Genomic DNA, 25,483 nt, shown 5'->3' on the forward strand with positions numbered 1-25,483 from the left:
GTTGCGCCATCTCAGTGCCACCATTTTGCCTTTCTGCCAGGCAACTATTTCTCCTGCCTTGAGCTTTTTATTGCCAAAGGATGGCGGCATGTCACGCCGGTTAGCTCTAACGGTTCCATATGCATCTGTCTTGTGCTGTAGAAGGAACTCATAGAGTTCTAGAGAAGTGTAAAAATTATCTGTGGTTACACAGTAGCCCTGATTCAGCAATGGCTCAATCAAAGTAAGAACGGAAGCGGTTACCATTCCATAATTACTGAATCTTTCGTTGAATTTAGTTCCTTTCCCGGTGTAAAGGACCGAATTCCATATGTAACCCGTGCTGGATTCACAGAGCATGAATGATTTTATGCCAAAGCGTGCTTTCTTAGATGCGATATACTATATCCAGCTGAGTCTTCCTTTGTAGGCCATTAGACTTTCGTCGATACTGACGTCTCTACCTGGTACATAAGTCTGCTGGAAATTTTTCTGAATAATTTGATATATCTCCCAAATCTTTTTCAGTTTTGGAGTTGGATGAGAAGTCTCATCAAATTCTTCATTATTTTGAAAATGAAAATATTTCATAATCAGAGAAAATTTGTATTCCGACATGAGTGTGCCAAAAAAAGGAGTGGATAGTAATTTGTTGGTTGTCCAATACCACTTCTGCAGGGGTTTTCCCACCACTCCCTGAAGAATTATGAGGCCCAGAAACTTCCAGATGTCCTCTTTGGTCACTGGTTCCCATTTTCTCCTCCTTGCAAACCTCTGATGCGTAGCAGCTTGTTGCTCCTGGTACCGATTTTGTCTCCGTAACAATTTTTTCTATAACCTCATCGGTCAAAAAGAGTTGGAGATATGCCAAGGGGTTGTCTTCAACCTCCACTTTGATACCGGGTTCTCCAGTAAAGGGGAATCTTGGGGGCGTTGCATGCTCTGTTCCGCAATCAATCGAGCACCAAGTCCGCACATCACTGGGCACAGTCGCAGGATCATCGATGAATACTTCCAGGGAGGTTAATAATTCAGAGAATGCAATAAGGTAAAAAAATCTTCTGCCTTTAGAACCATTTTAAGTAAAATTTTTAAAACTCAAGGCAATTTAGAATCATACACACACATTTTAATATATAGTTTTCGTCATATAGCAGTTGATCTGAACACAAACCTTCTAATTGGAAACAGTCATTTTACAGTATATGGCAAGTTACAAAATGATCTCATTAGGCTGTATGTAGAATGTATACAAAGCTGTACATGAACCATACCCAAAAACATATGCAGAGGAATAAAAAGGGTATCTAAACCACTCTTTAAAATTCCAACGTGCCTCCACCCGACAGATGTTGGGTATGGGCGACAGATTCACGTACCTATTGTACAGAAATCTAGGGCATGCACCAAGTGTGGAGGTGTCCATACAGAAACTCCACCCTCATGTGCTGTTCCTGGGTGAGTGGAGCCTGATGGGGATTCACAAACACTAGGTCTCTGTCAGGTCCGCTATCCTTGTGATTGACCGCAGGCAGTATTCAGATCCTTAGCCAATAGGCATCCTGTAATTGGCTATAGAATCCACCCACTGCCCACTGTCAATTACAAGGTGAGAGCGAGCCCGACTGGGAAATAGTTTCTCAGCTTCCCCATCAGGGTGTGCCCACTGCAGTGTCACTTGTTGCTAGGAGCCAACAGCGTCCTAAAGTCAAGTTTTTTTTTTTCTTTGTTGTTTTTTTTTAAATAAACAACATGACTATACTTACGTATTCTGTGCAGTGGTTTTTCACAGAGCAGCCCCGATCCTCCTCTTCTCGGGTCCCCTGCCGGCGCTTCTGGTCCCACCCTCCTGCCAAGTACCCCCAGAGCAAACAGCTTGCTGTGGTGGCACCCAAGCAGGCTCACTCCCCAGCCGCTGCTCTGCGTGTCCATTTAGACACGGAACAGTGGCTCGGCCCACCCCCTCTCTCTTCTCATCGGCTTACTGGCTGTGATTGACAGCAGTTGTCTTAGCCAATGAGGAGGGAGAGTCCCTGGAGTGGCGAGACTCTTGTGCACATCGCTAGATCGCGATGGGGCTCAGGTAGGTATTGGGGCGGGGGGGATTTGCTGCATGAAGGTAAAAAACCTTGAACTTTAGATCCACTTTAACAACCAGTGACAGGGTAAGGGATAGCAGCAGCCTATATGCCGCTCTGCTACACTTTGTACAGAGACAGGCACTCTGCCTGTCTCTGTACTCTGACTCTGAGAGTGGTCCTTAATTGCCTCTAGTTTTGTTATCCACTAGGTGGAAGAAATAATTTTTGAATCTGGTGCATTAATAGCACCTCTTTGTAAAAGTGGCACTATTAAGAACTACCTAAATCTTCTGTACAGGTAGGTAATGTTACCAAAACAAGTAGTAGGGGTTTTTTAATCTGGTGCAGGCCATTTTAAAGGGCCATAGTGCCATAAAACTGTCAGTAGTGCTTTAGTCAATTCCTCCAATAGTATACATGCATGTAGACACGCTTTAGAATTCTCTTGGGGGGCAGCACTGAAAGTGTCATTGCTCACGCCCAATTCATGTACCTGTCTGACAGATATATGAATTTGCCCACACTGCACACTTTCCCCAGTGCACTCCTTCCCTCCCATCCCAGGCCCCTTTGCCTGCCACACTGACAGTTGTGTGGCCGAGATTCCCAATTAGTTCTGCTCTACTTTTGAGTGACAGCACACACACCAGTGGGTGGATCCATGGCCACTATTCAGTCCAGAAACGGAATTTGAATCTGCCCACTCCTGTGCACTGTCACTGAAAAGTGGAGCAGACCTGATGGGGAACTAGTCTCTCTATTCTCCATCAGGCTCCGCCCACCCTTTGACAAGCCATTTACAAATTTTGGATTTTGCCCATATTTGGGTAATGACATTAGCTGTATCCCCGACCCTTTTTGTTTACCTTCAGCTTTTAGCCAGGGAATCCTGACAGACAGCTAAATAAGGCCAGAGATAGAGTGCTGTTTGGGAAACTGTCACATACATGACAGCTTACCAGCACAGGCACGGCCCACTCTGAATACTGGCATACTTCTGCTTGCCACTGTGGGGTTGGTCTTAAGGGCGGCACAGTGGTGTAGTGGATAGCACTTTCGCCTAGCAGTAAGAAGGGTCGTTGGTTCGAATCCCAACCACAACACTACCTGCCTGGAATTTGCATGTTCTCCCTGTGCCTGCGTGGGTTTCCTCCGGGTACTCCGGTTTCCTCCCACACACCAAAGACATGCTGGTAGGTTAATTGGATCCTGTCTAAATTGTCCCTAGTATGTATGAATGTGAGTTAGGGACCTTAGATTGTAAGATCCTTGAGGGTAGGGACTGATGTGAATGTACAATGTATATGTAAAGCGCTGCGTAAACCTGAAATAAATAATAAATAAATAAATAAATAAATTACTGCCAGTTTCCCAAAGAGAGAACTGGTGGTATATCCACAGTGATAGATTCTTACAGTGGTACTACCCGAATTTGCCTCACGTGCCATGTGTTAACGACACTGGGGCAAATTCTTGCCTGAACCCGGAGCAAGTAATTCTTAAAGTAGTTATAAAGTCCAAAAATGTTTTACCTTAATGCATTTCCTGCATTAGGGAAAAAATTTCCACTACTTGTGCCCCCATCCCCCCCTGTCCCTAAACACTTACCTCTCTTCCTGACTTCACTGAGAGCAGCGGGAGCCATTGGCTCCTGCTGTTGTCAGTCATATCCTGTGAGGAGTGAATCTATAAACACACACAGCCCAACTTGGGAGCGCACCTGCCCCCAGTGCCCCCAGAGCACATGGATTGCTATGGGGGCACTTGGAAGAAGAAGGAGCAGACAGTGCTGGTGGAGCAACACCAAAGAAGAGGTAAGGGACTGCACTGTGCAATGCTGTTTAACCTCTATCTTTTTTACTCTAATAAAAAAAAATTGCCCTGAATATCACTTTAAGGGAGCTACCATCAGAAAAGCAGTGTTAGAGCAACTTTGAATTCCCTGACAGAGGTTAAATTTATGCAGAAGAATTAAGAACTGTAAACTGATGTGGAGATTTAGAAAAAAATGTAAAACATAGACGGAAAAATTCTTGAGGATAAGTCATCACATGCCACTCCAGTATTAGTCAAAATATACAGCATGAACTGGAAAAAGCAATAGTAAGCGAAAGGATTATACATTCAGCATGAATCAAGCCATATATACAGAACACGGAGACAAATAAGTAGTTGGGTGAAAAGGAATTAAGGTGTGTCACTGAAGGCAAAACTTGTTTTTTTTATTTTGGATAGAGTAAGGGAGGGTTATAACCCCTCTCAAGTTTTTTTTGTCATCTGTGTCCAAATTGCAGCGATTTGCCTTCACTTCCTGTCCCATAGCAAACACAGGAAGTGAGAGGACATCCTTCCAAAGAGAGGGAATTCTGGGGTGCCACCAGGGTCGCCAGAACTAGTGTTCCCATTGGAAGATTCCCCTCTATTCTTGTTTTGATGTCAACTCAGGGCCAGGGCCACTTATCTGTCACTAGCGACATGTAATCGCTCTTGAGTGTCTGCCTGTCATTGATTTGTACAGACTTCCTTTCTGTAACTATTCAGAGACAGCTTGGCGGAAGGTCGCTGATCGGAGCAGTGTATGGCTGTGAACACCATGTTCAACACACGATCGGACATTCCGACAACAAAATCCATGGATTTTTTCTCACAAATCTTGTCGGAAATTCCAAACGTCAAGAACGCGGTGACGTACAACACGTACGACGAGCCAAGAAAAATGAAGTTCAATAGCCAGTGCGGCTCTTCTGCTTGATTCCGAGCATGCGTGGAATTTTGTGCATCGGAATTGTGTACACATGATCGGAATTTTCGATAACGGATTTTGTTGTCGGAAAATTTGAGATCCAGATCTCAAATTTTGTGTGGCCGATGGAGCCTACACACGGTCGGAATTTCTGACAACAAGCTCCCATCGAAAATTTTCCGTCAGAAAATCAGACCGTGTGTACGGGGCATTACAGTAATTGTTGCCAAATAGGGACTCATCTTTACAGGCCACGATGTCCGCTGTCAAACAGGCCTGGCAATTTCATCTGCAGACATGTGCCTTTCAAGGCAAGAAGACTTAGGCCCCTTTCACACGGGCTGTCCAATCAGATCCGCCTGTCAGTTTTTCAGGCGGACCTGATCAGACCCTCCTGTTTCTTCTATGGAGCAGCGGATGTAAGCGGACACATGTCCGCTGGCACCCACCGCCATTCGATCTGATCCTGTCCACCAAAAACAGATGGATGGTGGTCCTATTTTCCATCCGTCTGGCAGATCGGATGGAAACGGACAGGTGGTTTGCTTCCATATGTTTGCCCCATACAGGAAAGCGGGACTTTGTCTGTGTCCACTCTGTATAGGGGAGCAGACACAGACCTGTCACCCGCCTGTTCAGCAGGGATCAGCGGAGAGACCCCCTGCTGAGCAAGCGGATTACGCGTAGCGGAGGTGCCCATGTGAATGGGGCCATGCAGGGTATGTCTTAGAAAAAAAAAATGTTGTGTAGTAATAATGCACCAACTAAATGAAAAGAGCAGCCAACATAACCAATAGACAAATGGTGAGACAATAAACCAGTAATAATGTGGCGCTAAAAAAATATAGTGTCCGTTATCAGGCAACCACCAACCAGAATAATCGTCTGGAGGTTAACTGCACAATAAAGTTTTATTGAGATGGAACTCAACTATACAAGGATCAACAGGTGTAAAAATTCTACATGTGTAGGTAAGTGTATCAACTTATAAATAAAAAATCAAATCTACGTGCTGGAACACATGTGACTAGTGACCATACAATAAGAGTTCAATAACTCTCTATAAAAAACATAAACTAATAAACATACATCTGCATACTCTCCAAAGAACGTATTCAGAAAATGTGACCATAAACATAAAAATATGTGCCCCTAAAAAAAGTGACAATAATAGATTGCAGAGGTGCACTTTCATACAACCACCAATAAGTTTGAGAAATAGATAGATGTAGAATCACAAACAATACATATGGGGTATAGTCAAAACATCTGAACAAATACGTGTTTACCAAGGAGTTCAAATGATATATGCGTCTGGTGTTAATAGAGACCAGCTCTAATAGTTCCAATGAGTTGAATCCCCCTGGTCTATAATGACTGGGATAGACCTTGAGGTGACTTGGCATCAATAGATGTATATAAACGGTTGGATTACCCTTACCGGAATAGGTGGACTCCCTAGCCGAAGGCTGGGAGTCAGACAGGGCTTATATCACAGTCATCCAGGAATGGTTATCCCACCAGAGATAGATGCGGACCTGTATCCAGGCACAGTGGAGCGTGATGACAGCTACTCACCGATCATCCCAATATTAGTCTCGCAATCCTGGAATCTCCTTGGTGCAGATATTCAAGCGATAATGTATGTATTCAGATTTGATTTTTTATTTATAAGTTGATACACTTAACTATACGGAAACTATATTTTTTTAGGGCCACATTATTACTGGTTTAGGGTATGTCTTAGGCCAGGGGTAGGCAACCTCGGCCCTCCAGCTGTGGTGAAACTACAAGTCCCATGAGACATTGCAAGACTATGACAATCACAGGCATGACTCTTAGAGGCAGAGGCATGATGGGATTTGTAGTTTCGTCACAGCTGGAGTGTCGAGGTTGCCTACCCTTGTCCTAGGCCCTTAACCACTTCCCCTCCAGAGCATTTTTCTTTTTCATTTTTTTGTACACACGTTAAAACTTGCATTTTTTGCTGGAAAATTATTTAAAACCTCCAGAATATTATATATTTTCTGTGTGCGTCTGTTAAATCGGGAAAAATTATAATACCCAAAAATGTCCATAGGCAACACTCAGACCCTCCATTCACCCCCATGGACCAGCAGGTGTAAACGAACTTGTGTCTGTTTACACCCGCCTATTTCCAAGCCGACCCCGTCTGCTATAAAAAAAAAAAAAAAAAAAAAAGAGGATCTGTCCCCCAAATTGGAATGCAGTCAGGTGTAAATGGACAGGGAAGTCCATTTACACCCGGTCGCCCATAGAAAAGAGCAGGCTCGGTCCATGTCCGCTCTGCATAAACAAACAGATCCCCTGCTGATCTAAATGGAGTCCACCCCCTGTGAAAAGGGCCTAAAAGCTTTTACGGATTTTAAAATTAGAGATAACAGTCAATGATGGCCCTAGAATTATTGCTCTCGCTCCAATGTTCGCAGCAATACTTCGCATGTGTGGTGTGGTGTTTATATACAAGCACACACCATACACACATGTTTGCATTCGCATGTGTGCACAGGTCGACAGGGGTGGTGTTACTTTTTACTTTCACGTTTTTACTTAACATTTTTTAACACTTTTTTAATTTAATTTAACTTTATTGCCATCACAATACCGTAATACTGTAATGCCCCGTACACACGGTCGGACTTTGTTCGGACATTCCGACAACAAAATCCTAGGATTTTTTCCGACGGATGTTGGCTCAAACTTGTCTTGCATACACACGGTCACACAAAGTTGTCGGAAAATCCGATCGTTCTGAACGCGGTGACGTAAAACATGTACGTCGGGACTATAAACGGGGCAGTGGCCAATAGCTTTCATCTCTTTATTTATTCTGAGCATGCGTGGCACTTTGTCCGTCGGATTTGTGTACACACGATCGGAATTTCCGACAAAATTTTATATCCTGCTCTCAAACTTTGTGTGTCGGAAAATGTGTGATGGAGCCTACACATGGTCGGAATTTCCGACAACAAGGTCCTATCACACATTTTCCGTCGGAAAATCCGACCGTGTGTACGGGGCATTAAAGTGATCCGGCAACTATACAGCCACTTGGATCACTTTAACTAAATAGCTGGGAGTGGACTTAAAAAAAAAAAAAAAAGATACCAAGCTCACGGCTGCGGCTTGTTTTGAGTTCCAGGCCGCTTCTAAACAGTCTGTAGATGGCAAGTGGTTCAAATGTGCAAAATGTGTTTATTTTAATTTAGTTTAGTGTTAGACCGTGTTTGTTTTCTTTTGCTGCTTGTGTCCCTAAAGGGCAGACAGAAAGCAAAGAGAAATCCAAAGTGTTAAGATTTCACAAATGTGACAAATGTGCAACAGGCTGCGGGGCATTTGTGGTGCTACCTTGCTCACCCTAATGGGTCACGTTAGGCGGGTTTACCACCTGCCAATTGCTACATGTTGGGTAGTTTTGCAAAGCATGTAAACAGCTCTGTCTGTTGCCTTTTGCGGCTTGGGGAAGGGGGAGTTAAATATGCAGCTCAACCACACATTTTACTCCCCCCCCAAATGCATTTCTAAATGAGACCTAACAGAGCAGAGACCGCAAAAACATAAAATAAACTAACAGGGATCTTAACCATTCCCTACTCTATCCAAAACTAAAGAAAAAGTTTTGACTTTGCTTGTTAACTGGTAAAAATACTAATTGTTCTACAAACACAATAGAAAAGCATCCCAGAACAAGACAAGTTCAGAAGTTTGTTTTCACTACATGTCTGTTTCTGGACAAACTTGATCTTAATCCAAATTTGGAGACTGGTGTGGTAAAATGCAAATATTTATAGTCTGACCGGTTATTTCAAGGCAAGACTGATACTGGTCTGCTACTGTAATTCCAAAGGTTACACTGTGAAAAGTGAACATTCCTTAAAGTAACCACTAAGTTTCTATTAAAGCATCACTCTATTTAAAAAAAAATTTAAATAATTTTTGGATTGAGTGGAGAAGTTTTAGAACCCGAGTCTGTTTTTTACTGCTCCCTGAGGCTCCCTAAGAGGGTTTCTCCTCACTTCTTGTTCTGGTGACAACAGGTTCACTAGAAAAGAAGTGAGGGAAAAATCTCCAACAACAACGCATACAGAAATACATTTTTAAATAAAGCAGAGGGGAGCTAGAACCCTCTTCAGCTTTTTATTGCTGTTTGTGTCCCTGGTGCAGATTTATATTTTTGTTAGTAAAGGCTAGCATGGGGACATATCGGGTATTTTTTGCTGTTTCCCTAAATTGAGGAGAAATCTCTCCAGTGGGGCCATAACCAGCAAAAACATCACTTTATTATGAGTACAGTGGAAGTGGAAAAGGTTGGGTCTTCAGACTTCACGCTCCGATCTAGGTACATTTTTACTGTGTCAATGTGTCAGTAGGTGTCACCAGGACAGAAAGTATAGGGAAATCTTTACAGCTGGGACACAGCCAGAAATTAAACAATTTACTTCTGTCCTCAAGGCGGCCCAACAGGTCATGTTTTCAGTCCTTCCATTATTTTGCTCAGGTGATTTGATCAGTTTCACTGCCTTAGTAATTACTACAGCTGTTTGATCTGAGGGAAATCCTGAAAACATGACCTGTTGGGGCGCCTTGAGGACTGGAGTTGAGAAACACTGGCCTAGACTGTTGTACTCTGTTATAAGTCATTTTAGACTTTTGTAACCTTTTTATCTCAAGGAACCCTTGAAATAATCTTCAGGTCTCAGGTAACTAAAATAATTAATCAAGAATCAGTGGAAGAATGCCCTTACATTGGTGGTCAGTGGGAAGAATGGTCCTTACATTGGTGGTCAGTGGGAGGAAGGACCCTTACATTGGTGATCAGTGGGAAGAATGGCCCTTACACTGGTGGTCAGTGGGAAGAATGGCCCTTACATTGGTGGTCAGTGGGAAGAATGGCCCTTACATTGGTGGTCAGTGAGAAGAATGCCCCTTACTTTGGTGGTCTTTTGGAAGAATGCCACCTTTACTGACAGCTAAAAAGATTATCCACCTTACCAACCGTTCAGTGTCCTGCCACCCCTCTCATTGGCTGCCACTCACCCAAGGAATAAAATTCAAAATACAACTTACAACACCTTACAAAGCCACCCGCAACTCTGCCCCCAGCTACCTTGTCTCAAAATACCCACCAAGAGTACCCCTTCCATCCTGTGTCTTAGAATAAAAGGAGGTGAAGCCACCATTAATCTACATGTAATATCCTGCCCCCATTGTGTTTAACTGGTTAGTGGGTATGGAGGAGAGGGAGACAGTGGGTAGTCATTTACCACTGTGTATACGCCCACATGTTTGACTCAATAGGCACATGGGCTGCACAGATGTGATAGGGAGGAAATGCTCAACATAGAAACTCACTGAAAACTGAGCATGTGCAGAGCTGCCACCACAAAATTCCTAGCTGAATTGGGGACATGAACAGAAGGTGGAGATAGAGAGCATCAGAATCAACCAGGTTTTTGGCTGAATACTGAAAATGAATCTCATAGTGACTGAGTATGAACAGCATGCAATACACCATTTATTAATAGTATTTTATGATGTGGGTTTAGTGACACTTTAACTGGAACTGGTTATCACAACCAGGGCCGGATTTGCCACAAGGCCACCGAGGCCAGGCCTCGGGGCGGCAGTGGTGTAGGGGCGGCGCCGCTCCTGCAGCGACTTCGCGGCCGCCCCCCCTTTCGTGCTGTCTATTATGGGCACCAGTGCCCATAGAAAACATGGCCACGAGCCGACCACGCAACTGCGCATGCGCTGTTCCGAAGCCGGCCGGGCTCGGGAAAGTTCGTAAGCGCTCAGCCGGGCGGCGCATGCGCAGTAGCGTGATTGCGCCGCGTGGCGCCATTTTTAAAAAAAACCAGAGTATCTAGTAATGTCAGCGGTGCGGCGGCAGTGGAGAGAGATGACATTTCTCATTGCCGCTGTTCCGCCCTCCTCCTCCTTCTGATGGCAGGCAGCATGGCAAGGGACATCCCAATCTGGTGGCAAGTGACATCCCCATCTGGTGGCAGGGAGCATGGCAAGTGACATCCCCATCTGGTGGCAGGCATAGTGGCAAGTGACATCCCCATCTGGTGGCAGGCATAGTGGCAAGTGACATCCCCAGCTGGTGGCAGGCAGCGTGGCAAGTGACATCCCCATCTGGTGGCAGGCAGCGTGGCAAGTGACATCCCCATCTGGTGGCAGGCAGCGTGGCAAGTGACATCCCCATCTGGTGGCAGGCAGCGTGGCAAGTGACATCCCCATCTGGTGGCAGGCATAGTGGCAATTGACATCCCCATCTGGTGGCAGACAGCGTGGCAAGTGACATCCCCATCTGGTGGCAGGCAGCGTGGCAAGTGACATCCCCATCTGGTGGCAGGCAGCGTGGCAAGTGACATCCCCATCTGGTGGCAGGCAGCGTGGCAAGTGACATCCCCATCTGGTGGCAGGGAGCATGGCAAGTGACATTCCCATCTGGTGGCAGGGAGCATGGCAAGTGACATCCCCATCTGGTGGCAGGGAGCATGGCAAGTGACATCCCCATCTGGTGGCAGGGAGCATGGCAAGTGACATCCCCATCTGGTGGCAGGGAGCATGGCAAGTGACATTCCCATCTGGTGGCAGGGAGCATGGCAAGTGACATCCCCATCTGGTGGCAGGGAGCATGGCAAGTGACATCCCCATCTGGTGGCAGGGAGCATGGCAAGTGACATCCCCATCTGGTGGCAGGCAGCATGGCAAGTGACATCCCCATCTGGTGGCAGGCATAGTGGCAAGTGACATCCCCATCTGGTGGCAGGCAGCATGGCAAGTGACATCCCCATCTGGTGGCAGGCATAGTGGCAAGTGACATCCCCATCTGGTTGCAGGCAGCATGGCAAGTGACATCCCCATCTGGTGGCAGGCAGCGTGGCAAGTGACATCCCCATCTGGTGGCAGGCAGCGTGGCAAGTGACATCCCCATCTGGTGGCAGGCATAGTGGCAAGTGACATCCCCATCTGGTGGCAGGCAGCATGGCAAGTGACATCCCCATCTGGTGGCAGGCAGCATGGCAAGTGACATCCCCATCTGGTGGCAGGCAGCATGGCAAGTGACATCCCCATCTGGTGGCAGGCAGCGTGGCAAGTGACATCCCCATCTGGTGGCAGGCATAGTGGCAAGTGACATCCCCATCTGGTGGCAGGCAGCGTGGCAAGTGACATCCCCATCTGGTGGCAGGGAGCATGGCAAGTGACATCCCCATCTGGTGGCAAGTGACATCCCCATCTGGTGGCAGGCATGGTGGCAAGTGACAAGAGATGGTGGCAAGTGACACGCTCAGGGCTCCCAATGATTCTGCATTATGGTGAGTTGAACTATTTCAGTTTATATTACAATGTAATGATAGAAATAATGTGTTTCAATTATCCTGACACCATAACAACCATGGTGCCGGGGATGATTGAAGCATTAACACCAGCCATTGCCTTGAAAATTTGCCTGCGAAAAATCCTTACCCCTCGCGCGCTTACCCTGAAGTATTTTTAGTCTGTACAATTAAAGCCAGTTATTTTCAGTGTTCTCGTGTATGGAGATATGTTTTTAATTGATCTATTGTAGAAGTCATCGATAAAGGACATGGTATGTGTGTGTGTGTGGGGGGGGGGGGCGGCATTGAAGGACCCGGCCTTGGGGCGGCAAAGGGAGTAAATCCGGGCCTGATCACAACTACAGTCAGAATAAAATGTGCATTGAAAGTGAAATTGGTACTAAATGGACAGACTTCAAGCAGCAGACCCACCCAAACCAAAAGTGAAGAGCTCTCTGGAATCTGGCTGAAGTGTGCTTTTAAAATTTTCATACAACTACAATACTTTCTAGCAAGCATCTGCAGTTAGTGTTTGATTTTACAGTTTGCTTGAAATTTCTTTTCATTTCTTTTTTTTTTTTTAATCTTTATTTTCATTTTCCATACATACAAGAAAATACGTAAAACAGGCACATAATGGGAAAGTATAAAGATACACTGCAACACTGTGCTTCCAGGAACATGTATACAAAATAAAGGCATTGCGCCTCTCCCAACAGGGGTAGGCGACAGGTATGCAAAACTCATATATAAAAACAACTAACCTCGTCACTCCTCCCACGTTCCCCGCTGGAGGTCCGCCCTACAGCAACCCATTAATCCACCAGAATACAGGAGGCACGTTATCCCAAATAAAGAAGAGGGGAGAGAAAAAGGGAACTAACAGAGGTCATAAAAGAACAAGATAACAATCCTGGGAGTGTCAGCTACATGGCCACCCTTCCAAGGTAAAAAAAAATAAACTCATAGAATCAATCAAAGCAACCAACAGCTGTGTCTTATTGTCCAGCCCAAACCTCCGGAGATCTTGAGAATATTTAGTGAGCAAAGCTTATGGTTCCTTTCACACCAGCAAACCGATCGGGTCCACCTGTCCATTTTTCAGGAGGACCCCATCGGACTACCCACTGTTCTCTATGGACCCGCGGATGTCGGCAGACATGGGTCTGTCAGAAGAGGTACGGTAAGTAGGAACCTGCAGGAAAGGATGGTTAGCTTAGGAAGTTATTGAGGGCTACAGGGGGGTTTAGATCATTAGTAAATTTTATTTTTTAATTAATATAATCAAATGTTTATAACAAAAATCTCCATGTACTCTCACCTTTTAACAGTATTAGTCTTTATGTAGCATTGCAGCAGCACTTTATCACTTTACATATACATCAAGGTGTATGTTGTATTTACGTGGCTGGAAATGTACAGGCAAGCATAAGCTTTACATACATTACCTAGTTTGCATAAAATGAGAGGTAGTGAGCTCAAACTAAATCTATTGTGTTTTTTTTTTTTTGTTTTTTTTAGTTTGCTAAAAATATCTTAGACCAGTTGAGCAGCATCTCCTTTTCTCCAGATAACAGTTAATTATTCTCATCTGCCTGCTAAAAAAGGAAGCACGAGAAAGAAATTACTTCCTAACTTAATGAGCTCAGACAGAGCTTTTTACAAAATAAACATGAGCTCTGCTCTTTATTACATATGTGTTCCTTTGCAAGCCTATATCTGTAGTATATGCCTTTATTTGTTTCTCAGGACTCTCATTAATTCAGCATTTTTTTCTTAAAGAGTAACTGCAGTCTGCTCACATAATTTGTACTAAAATCATCTTTGGCATTCTGAAGCTTCCCTCCAACCACTTTACATATTATTTTATATATACTGTGATTCTGTACTTACCAAATATGCTGCAGAAATCTCTCTCCACTAAGTCTGGCTGCATCCATTTTAACTGTGGGCAGCTGAAGCTGCTGCCTGTTCACTTCCTGGATTTACACAGACACACAGAGGCATGCCTCCAGCTCTGCAGCTCTCATTGCCCCTCTTATGACTTATACCCCCTCCCTTCCTGGCAAACTCTCACGAGAGAGACCTGTGCATGATGTCATAAGCCTAGGCCAGTGATGGCGAACCTTGACACCCCAGATGTTTGGAACTACATTTTCCATGATGCTCACCTACACTGCAGAATGCATGAGCATCAAAACACCCGGGGTGCCAAGGTTCGCCATCACTGCCCTAAGAGGAAGATGGCTGTATAAGGTATTTACTGGCATAAAAAAATGTTTTACTATCCAAAGTTAAAACAACAAGGGCAGAATATTTAATAGATGGAAAGATGAAAAAATGACTGAAGGTCCGCTTTAAATAGTTGTGCTGTATCCCATCTCAAAGTGGTTGTAAACCCTTACATATACCAAATGAAGTGACTAGCCTCATGTGATACACAAGTTCAAGTTCTCCTACATAAGTTGTATCTGCAGCTATCTCTCCTCTACAGCTGGTCAAAGTACATTTAGATAGCATTTATCAGCTCCAGCAGACAGGGGGCAGGGATCTGACATCACATCAGGGAGCTGAGTGTAACCTGAGACCTGAGTGGAGGGAAGGGACACACCCCTAGCTACACATTTTCATGGGGAAACATGAATAGCTGACGCTGTCAATCACCTGCTTTGTGCTGGGAAGGAGGGGAGGCGTCTTCAGATAGTAGTGGAATGACAGAGCAGACAGATATCACATTCCTTCTTTTGGATTTGTAAGTACACACTATAGAAGGATATGCTTTGTTAATTTTTCATTTTTCATTTCAGATGTTTACAACCTTTTATACCTTACAATGCATAACTGATAGAAAAAAGAAGGAAAACCTTAGAATTAGGAAAACTGTAATGTAATAGACTAAAAACATGAATTAAATCCTGTGGGTTGGAAAAGGATGAGTTGGGTTGGAAAAGGTTTACTGCCACTTATAAGATGCCATTTGAAATAGGAGCCTCACTCTACTGCATCTGTGTGCAGCAGACCCCCCTCTCAGCTCCCCTAATATTTGCCTGAGCCTGATCTCTATCCAGTGATGTCCACAAGTGCCATCTGGGATTCTCCCTCCTGATTGGCTCCCGCTGCTGTCAATCAAAGTCAGTTAGCAAGCTGCTTGCTGTGGGGGCACTCGACAGGAGGGAGGGGCCAGGAGAGCCGAAGAGGGACCCGAGAAGAGGAGGAACCGGGCTGCTCTGTGCAAAACCACTGCAACAGAGCAGGTAACTATAACATGTTTGTTTTATAGAAGAAAACGAGACCTTACAATCACTTTAACTTAAAAGTTCTGCTCATCCTCCTCCTCCCCCGCACTATAACATTCTGGGCAGCTTTTTTTTTGGGGGGGGGGGTGGATACCCTTTTCTGACAGGTATTCGCTCCCACTTCTGCATTTCTCACTTTGGAAAGATTTAACCACTTGCCACCCGCCATATAGCAGAATGACGGCGGCAAAGTGGTTGTGATACCCTGACCGGACGTCATAAGACATGCCCAGGATAACACAGCCGGTGTGCGCCCATGGGGGCGCGCAGCGCGGCGATCAGAGATGCTGTGTGTTTGATCCGCTGGCGAAGTCCCGCCCACATGGGACATAACGCGTACGGATGGACGTGACGTCACCCGCAGCCATTGCAGATTGCTTGTTTACATGCTGTATCGCCTAGCACTTGGTCTAAGTGCTATTCTTGTGAGTTTTTATTTTTTTTTATCACTATTAAATTTTATATATGCAGAGAGCACTATGTATTGCCTTTTATTCCCTTGATATATGTGAATCTGGAGTGGACAGAGCTGATTAATACATCCATCCAAGTGGGGATTGTCTAGGACATGTGTGCTGATTTCATCATTTGATACCCCAAGTGGGAAGGCGTATGAGACCCTCTATAATCAAAGGGTCCACTCAGTGAGGTGAGCGGCCATCTTCTACTCTGGTGGAGGTTCTGATATTCCCACGAAGTCACCTGCATGCTACTATTTGTAGTTCATCATGGAAGACTGCACGGATTGTCTTTTCATTACATTTTTTGCTTTTCATTTTGGACTTACTTAGCGCTGCACTACCTGTGTTATGATGTCAGTCTGACACACCGCAACTCCGATCGTGGTATGAAGCCTCTGACAGAGGCTTCTTGCCACGTGATCAGCTGTGACCAATCACAGCTGATCATCGCGTGAACCAGGAAGTGCCGGTAAATGGCTTTCCTCGGTTCACGCTGACAGGGAGAGCTGAGCGGTGGCTCTCCCTGTCAAAGGGGGGTCTGTGCTGATAATCAGCACATTGATTATCAGCACAGCCCCCATCAAAAGGTGCCCATCAGCTGCCAATCAGTGCCCAACACCTGCCAGCCTGTCCCCATAATAAACGCCTGTCAGTGCCCATAAAGGTGCAGTTCTGTGCCCACAACAGTGCCAAACTGTGCCCAAAAAAGTGCCAATCAGTGCCCCATCAGTAATGCCTGTCAGTGCCCCATCGAAGTGCCAATCAGTGCCACTCAGTAATGCCTGTTAGTAGCTCCTCATCAGTGCTGCCTATCCAGTGCCGCCTATCATTGCCATCAGTGCCGCCTATCAGTGCCCATCAGTTTTTTTTTTTTTTTTAATTGTCGTCCTTTTTTATATCGCAAAAATTTAAAACCGCAGAGGTGACCAAATACCACCAAAAGAAAGCTCTATTTGTGGGAAGAAAATTATAAAAAATTTGTTTGGGTACAGTGTTGCATGACCGCGCAATTGTCATTCAAAATGCGACAGCGTTGAAAGCTAAAAATTGTCCTGGGCAGGAAGGGGGGAAAGTGCCTAGTATGGAAGTGGTTAAAGAAGATCAGATGCCCGCAAGCTCCTGGGACACGTCAGTCTGAAAGCACAGTGTGATCTTAAAGCATTAGTTCACCTTTACAGAAAATCTGTAAGGTAACCTTACACCAGACCCCCTCTCCATTCCCCCTCCCACCTTGGTCCTCCGCTGTCAGACATGGAAAAAACGATTCACCAGTCCGGGGATTTGAAACCCCCGCTTCTTAACCTTGTGTCCGTATCGCTTAGGCAGCATGGATTGCAGGGATTCTAATTGGCCAACGCCGTCCCGCCATGACGCTGACCAATAAGAAGACATCTAGCCTGTACTGTCATCACTGCAAGGAGAGGAGAGAAAGCCATTGGGATTTCAAACCCCTCGATCGGTGAAGCGGCTTTTGCGTGTTTGACAGCGGGGGATTGCAGGAGTCTGGTACAGCGGGACCGGGGGGGATGGGGAGGGGGTCCAGTATAAGGTCACCTTACAGATTTTCTGTAAAGGTGAACTTGCACTTTAAGCATGCGCAGTGCAGAGGCGGTTGTGAAACAGCAGGAAGTCACAGGTGGCTTCCCACAACCAAGATGGTGGCGTCAGGGGTACGAAGAACCAGCCTCGAGGTGAAGACAGCACTGCACTCCTGGACTGGTTAGTGTCTGTTTATTAAAAGTCAGCAGTTACAGTATTTGTAGCAGCTGACGTTAGATTTTTCTTTTTTACACTGTTGTGCTGGTCGCTTTATATTTTCCTGACAGCGCGGTATATCTAGTCTTCTAGTTCATATTTTATCGGGTCATTGTCCATCTGCACTGTGAAGCGCAATGAGTCCAATGAATCCAATGAGTTCTGAAGCATTTTGCTGAATATGAGCAGATAATATTGCCCGAAACACTTCAGCATTCATCCTGCTGCTTTTGTCAGCAGTCACATCATCAATACAAGAGAACCAGTTCCATTGGCAGCCATACATGCCCACGCCATGACACTACCACCACCATGCTTCACTGATGAGGTGGTATGCTTTGGATCAAGAGCAGTTCCTTTTGTTCTCCATACTCTTCTCTTCCCATCACTCTGGTACAAGGTGATCTTGGTCTCATCTGTCCATAGGATGTCAGTTCCAGAACTGTGAAGGCCTTTTTAGATGTTGTTTGGCAAACTCTAATCTGGCCTTCCTGTTTTTGAGGCTCACCAATGGTTTACATCGTGTGGTGAACCCTCTATTCCAGTGATGTCCAAACTATGGCCCTCCAGTTGTTAAGGAACTACAACTCCCATTATGCCTAGTCATGTCTGTGAATGTCAGAGTTTTACAATGCCTCATGGGAAGTGTAGTTCCGCAACAGCTGGAGGGCCGTAGTTTGGACACCCCTGCTCTATTCACTCTGGTGAAGTCTTCTCGATTGTTGACTTTGACACATACACTTACCTCCTGGAGAGTGTTCTTGATCTGGCCAACTGTTGTGAAGGGTGTTTTCTTCACCAGGGAAAGAATTCTTCGGTCCTCCACCACAGTTGTTTTCCATGGTCTTCCGGGTCTTTTGGTTTTGCTGAGCTCACCGGTGCGTTCTTTCTTTTTAAGGATGTTCCAAACAGTTGATTTGGCCACACCTAATGTTTTTGCTATCTCTCTGATGGGTTTGTTTTGTTTTTTCAGCCTAATGATGGCTAATGATGTCTAATTTAATTTGTTTTCTTCTTTTAATGCACAATAAAATATTGTGGAGAATAATGCTTGTATGTGTTTTACTTCAAATGATAGTTTGGGAGTGGGCAGTTACATTTAAAAAAATACAATGTAAAATTGACAAGGGACACCAACATAGTTGTATCTTTGATCTTAAAAACTACAGGATAATGGTGTTGTGGTAACTTGAACAAATTAAAAAAAAAAAAAAGCATAATAATATTATTCTTGATATCACTAGAAAAAAAAAGCCTTTGAAAATTATTTTGCAATAACTCCATCAGTATCACCAGCAAAGCAGCTTCATTATTATCCCATTAAAGAAGAAGAGAATTGTGCGCTGTATTTCGAGATTTCATAATTTGCCACGTCACGAAAGTTAATTCTGCATTACGAGCGCTAGTTTACAAGACCGACCGCTTCTGCCTCGTCCTTGCTTCCGAGCATGCGTGTTTGTACTTTGGACTTTTGTCCGACGGACTTGTGTACACACGCTCGGAAAATCCGACAACACACATTTGTCTGCGGAAAATTTTAAAACCTGCTATCCAACATTTGTCTGCGGAAAATCCAACAACAATTGTCCGATGGAGCTTACAACCGATCGGATTTTCCGCCAACAGCCTGTCATCACACATTTCCCGTCGGAAAGTCTGATCGTGTGTACGAGGCTTTAGTCTGAGAAAGTGAGCCCTGTAATATATTAACACATGGTCACTGGAAAGCAAAGCTACTAAACATGGAAAGTGGCAGTGCTGATGTCCAAATTGAGGATGACAGTAACACAATTTGAAATGCACCACAATGACTGAACTTAAATATGATTTATAAATAATAAAAAAATAAAAGGTGAATAAAGCATCTGCACCAGGTGCTATACACCCATGGGTTCTCAGAGAGTTTAGCTCAGTTATTTCTAAGCTATTGTTTCTAATTTATAGAGACTTTAACCCCTCGCCGCTGTCACCTGACAGCCCCTTAAGTGAGTGGTAACCCGGGAGTCGGCTGCCCCATCACGTGATTGGCTATCACAGGAGTCAGGTGATCAGGAGCCTGTGCCTCTGGGACAGTGTCTAGGAGCTGTGACAGTTTCCTCTATGTATAACTCTGTAGCAGTGTATTGAGCACTAAGCACTACTATAGTAGGGTGAGGAAAGAGTCCTACGTAAGCTGTACAGTAGGTCGCAAGGCTTCTTGTTCTCACTTCTGTAGGTGAAGGAAGCTGTGGAAGGGAGGTCATTGATGTCACGAGCATCTCCATCCCGTTATGTATGTCAGCTTTGTGGTGGGGAATCTCCCACTTGCAGCTCATCGGCCCATAAATGACTGCTAACTTTAAGGTTCAGACTGAACCCAAGCTTGAACCTTACCTCATCACTACTCATATATGCCTAAGGTACTAGGAAACATTTTTTTTACTGTTCTAATTTCTCATTCCCACAGGCTTTCTTCATGCTGTAAGACCAGCTGCTGCAGCCTTTTCCTCTAAGGTGCTCAGAAGTTCACAGGAAGAAGAGTTGAGCATTGGTTGCCAGAGGGAGAAAGCTTTAAGGTAGGTAAAAGTCTTTTTTACTGCTACCCTATGCACAAATGAACATTTAAAGTTTTTTTTTTTTAGGCTATTTTTTTTTTTTTTTTACCTGGTGATCTGGCCAGAACCCACTTCCAGTCTTATTTTAACTGACAAGTGCGTGCTCGTGCAACGTTGTACCCAAATGAAATTCATGTCCATTTTTTCCCCCACAAATAGAGCTTTCTTTTGGTGGTATTTGATCAGCACTGCGGTTTTTATTTTTTGCACTAGAAACAAAAGAGAGTGACAATTTTGAAAAAAAAAAATATTTTTACTTTACTCTGCTATTATCCAATAAAAAAAAATGTAAAAAAAAAAATCAAATTTCTTCATCAATTTAGGCCAATATGTATTCTGCTATATATTTTTGGTATTTTGCGTAGATTGATTGGTTTGCGCAAAAGTTATTGTTTTTTTTTTTTTTTTTTTTTTTTTACTAGTAATGGCAGCGATCAGCGATTTTTAGCAGGATTGCAACATTGCGGCGGACAAATCGGACACCTAACTGACACTTGTTATATGCTTGCGCGCAGAAGCGAATGCATACGTTAGTCGCGACCGCAAATGTAAACCGTGTTAAAACCACACATGTGAGGTATCACCGCGATTGTTGGAGCGAGAGCAATAATTTTAGCACAAGACCTCCTCTGTAACTCTAAACTGCTAACCTGTAGAAATTTTGAAAGTGTCACCTATGGAGATTTTTAAGTACCGTAGTTTGTCGCTATTCCATGAATGTGCGCAATTTCAAAACATAACATGGGGGGCTGTGTAATATGCAGGGGGGTCTGAGTACGGGGGGGGCGGGGGCTGTGTGATGTGCAGGAGGGGCTGTGTAATTAGCCAGGGGTGGCTGTGTAAAGTAAAGGGGTCCAGATTATTATCTTCATTTATTAGCAGGTGAATGCGGCCCTCCATGCATTCACATACATTGAATCTGGCTTTTAAGTGGAAAAAGGTTGCTGACCCCCTGCTTTTGGGTAACTAACTTTCTATCTTTTGAACCACTTTCAGGCAAGCTTCCCTAATGCCACGTACACACGACCGGTTTTGCCGTCGGAATAAACTCTGAAGGTTTCTCCGACGGAACTCCGACGGAATTCCATTCAAGCGGTCTTGTCTACACACGGTCAAACCGTCCAGAACGCAGTGACGTACAACCAACACATACAACGGGACTAGAAAAAGGAAGTTCAGTAGCCAGCACCCAATAGCTTCAGTCTCGTACTTGCTTCAGAGCATGCGTCTCTTCGTTTTTGGTCCGTCGGAAATATTTAGAACATGTTCTATTTCTCGGTCCGTCAGAATTTTCGGAAAAAAGAAAGGGCGATGAGGCACACACACGATCGGAATATACGATAAAAAACTTCAGTCGGACTTTTTCTGTCGGACATTCCACTCATGTGTACGCAGCTTTAGAAAAAATCTAAGAAAAAATCGATTATGCTCTATGGAGTTGGTTCACATCTCCACTCTAATGCCCCGTACACACGGTCGGACTTTGTTCGGACATTCCGACAACAAAATCCTAGGATTTTTTCCGACGGATGTTGGCTCAAACTTGTCTTGCATACACACGGTCACACAAAGTTGTCGGAAAATCCGATCGTTTTAAACGCGGTGACGTAAAGCATGTACGTCGGGACTATAAACGGGGCAGTGGCCAATAGCTTTCATCTGTTTATTTATTCTGAGCATGCGTGGCACTTTGTCCGTCGGATTTGTGTACACACGATCGGAATTTCCGACAACGGATTTTGTTGTCGGAAAATTTTATCTCCTGCTCTCCAACTTTGTGTGTCGCAAAATCCGATGGAAAATGTCCGATGGAGCCCACACACGGTCGGAATTTCCGACAACAAGGTCCTATCACACATTTTCCGTCGGAAAATCCGACCGTGTGTACGGGGCATAAGTCTCCTGAAGCCAAACGCCTGAAGCTCAAAAAAGTTCTGGAGCTTATTTTGTAGCTCGAACCGAACAGATTTGAGCGTTATTGGCACAGTTTTGCATGATTTTTTGCTCAAATGAAAAAACAAAATAGCAATAATATATGAATAAATAAATGTAAAAAAAAAAAAAATACAAAAATAACTAAATATCATCATAAATAAATTAATGAAATTAATAATATGTAATAATACATAAATAATATTTAACCCCTAACCTTAAAAAAAACCAAAATAATTATTATTTTATTATGATGATTATTAATAATAATAATAATCATCATAATAATAAACACCCAAACAAAAAAATAATAAATAATAATAATAATGTATTTTTTTATTTTGTGTTAGGGTGTTTAGTTATTAATTTTTTTTTTTTTTTAGGTTTAGGGGTTAATTATTTATTTATTATTACTTAGTATTAATTTGTTGAATTTATTTATTTATGATTTTTATTTTATTTATTCATGTATTAGTAGTAGTAGTAGTATGAGTGTTAACACATGAACCCTAACAAAAAAATAAAAGTAAATAACCCTAACCCCCAACTCCTAATCCTTTTTATTAACAGTAAAGTTTTAATTGCAAGAGAAAAGAAAATAACAGTACAATTGCACAAGGATTTTAACATTTGTACAAATACTTATTTGCAAAATAAATTTAGTAATGAGTATATAAAATCACTAAAGTAGTTGTTAGGTAACTATCACCGAGATGTATATTGGTATTGCAATCGATAAACTTGGTATTATAGCCTTAATAAAACATGACCTATTGTCAACGTTAAATCTTAGGTTGCAGATTATCTGATTACTTGCTCAAGGTTATTTAATCATTATACACTCTATGCATGTATATGCTACATAAGATACAGAGTGGTACAGAAAATGTAGCAAGATTGAAAGAAGGTAAGTAGGAAATAGACAGAGGTCTAAGGGTTGCCAAAGTCAATTTTTTTATCCATGAGTCATATTCTTCAGAATATTTGAAGACTCAGGTTTGTCAGGTTTTGCTGTATTTTTCAGTTGTTTTGTGGGCTGTTGCCCTTATTTCTTCCATAGTGTATATGTTGTGAATTTCGTGAAGCCAACTCCTAATCCTAACCTAACCACTCTAATGCCCCGTACACACGGTCGGATTTTCCGACGTAAAATGTGTGATGGGACCTTGTTGTCGGAAATTCCGACCGTGTGTGGGCTCCATCACACATTTTCCATCGGAATTTCTGACACACAAAGTTTGAGAGCAGGCTATAAAATTTTCCGACAACAAAATCCGTTGTCGGAAATTCCGATCTTGTGTACACAAATCCGACGCACAAAGTGCCACGCATGCTCAGAATAAATTAAGAGACAAAAGCTATTGGCTACTGCCCCGTTTATAGTCTCAACGTACGTGTTTTACGTCACTACATTGAGAACGATCGGATTTTCCGACAACTTTGTGTGACCGTGTGTATGCAAAACAAGTTTGAGCCAACATCCGTCGTAAAAAATCCACGCATTTTGTTGTCGGAATGTCCGATCAATGTCCGACCGTGGTTACAGGGCATAACACCTTACCCTAATGAAAAAAAAAAAAAAATAATAATAATAAAAGCAGAAATAAAAGTTAATGAAAAAACTAAAAAAGCTAAAATACCTAGCAACAAATGATGCAACAGATACGTTTTCTCTGTTGGCTAATTAACCACTTAAAGACCGCACACTTGCGATCGCTTCACAGAGGCAGAACGGGGATCTCCCTATATAAACAAGGCATATCCCCGTTCTGACAGGGGACAACATGGAGATCTGTTGTTCCTAGTGATTAGAAACAGCAATCTCTGTGTTGTTCCTGTTAGCACGTCCCCCACACAGTAAGAGAGCACCAACAGGGAACACATTTAACCCTTTGATCGCCCCTGATAGTAACTCCTTCCTTGCCAGTGTCATTTATACAGCAATCTGCCATTACCAGGAACAACAATAAAAAAAAAAAAAATTTAAAGTCCCTAAATCTATCCCCTATTATGTAGACGCTGTAACTTTTGCACAAACCAATCAATATACGCTTTTTGGGATTTTTTTTACCGAAAATATGTAGACCTAAACCGATGAATACATTTTTTTTTTTTTTTGGATATGTATTATAGCAGAATATTAAGATTCTGCTTTAAGCAGAATCTTAAAAAGACATAATAATCTTTCAAAACATGATCTTTATGTGTTGCCATCATTTTTCCCCATTTATTTTGTTTTGTTTTGTTCTTTTTTTGTTTTTTTTTTTTTTTTTGTTATGTAAACTTGTATAATGTATTTGTAAATTCACTGATGGTATGATTATGCCATTAATGTATGCATATTTGTCTATTTGTATAATAATTTTCCAATAAAATTAAGATTGAAACTAGAAAGTAAAATATATTGTGTTTTTTTTTTTTTTTTTTTTCCAAAATTGTCGCTCTTGTTTCTAGTGCAAATAAAAACCGCAGAGGTAATCAAATACCACTAAAAGAAAGCTCTTTTTTTTGTGGGGTATAAAAGGACACCAATTTTATTTGAGTACAGCGGCGTACGACCGCGCAATTTTCTAGTTAAAGTAACACAGTGCCGTATTGCAAAAAATGGCCTGGTCATTTAGGGGGGGGGGGTAAATCCTCCCGGGGCTGAAGTGGTTAAAAAACGCCAAAGCTCAAAAATGCTGTATAAAACGGCGCAAGTTGCACAGAAAAAACGCATCAAAATCGTGCATTAAAAAAAGCTGGAAAAATGCTTAAAGACGTTACACTCTGGTGTGAATGCAGCCTAAATGGGTAGAAACTAACAGTTAATCTAATCTTTTCATACTGTCATTAACCCAGCCCAGTGGAAGTATAATTATCCATTTTGATAGACGGTTACCTCTATTATTTCCAGGTGACAGATGTGCTTTAAATGATGTGCTGTAGGCATGTGTTTGTTATTTTCCTGATCCTTACAGGTGAACAGGTAAAGAATTTGTCACAGTTACCAGAAATTCACGGGCACACATGTACAAGCCAATACCTGTTAAGACGCAGTGAGCAGATAACAGTAAGGGGAGGAGACAAGTGTACTTGCTGTTAGAGCTGACCCCGGGGCTTCAGCAGTGGAAGAGGAAGAGCTGCTCAGTCTATTAGCTAGCTGAACAAGAATTCTTCTCCTGCACTCAAGCAGTTTTAAAAGGAAGATAATGTTCTAAGGAAAATTACTTTTTGCTTTTTTAAAAATTGAAATTTTATTTGTTATAACCCACTTTTTCTGAGGACCATCTAAGAAAGCAAACATACGACCT

At 43.2% G+C, this 25,483-nt stretch overlaps 1 protein-coding gene across 2 annotated transcripts in view; it reads left to right on the top strand.

Annotated features, from left to right (window-relative positions):
• Positions 1 to 25,483, top strand: part of B4GALNT1 (beta-1,4-N-acetyl-galactosaminyltransferase 1) — a 254,061-nt gene that overhangs the window by 85,903 nt on the left and 142,675 nt on the right. The window contains exon 2 of one of the 2 annotated variants that reach the window (XM_073613757.1): positions 20,111 to 20,219. The gene's annotated coding sequence lies outside the window, so the exon portion shown is untranslated. Of the gene's footprint in view, positions 1 to 20,110; positions 20,220 to 25,269 lie in introns of those variants that run through there. The other variant, XM_073613758.1, reaches the window with a different exon arrangement.

Source organism: Aquarana catesbeiana, linkage group LG02, assembly GCF_042186555.1.
Source record: "Aquarana catesbeiana isolate 2022-GZ linkage group LG02, ASM4218655v1, whole genome shotgun sequence".
Taxonomy (NCBI): domain Eukaryota; kingdom Metazoa; phylum Chordata; class Amphibia; order Anura; family Ranidae; genus Aquarana; species Aquarana catesbeiana.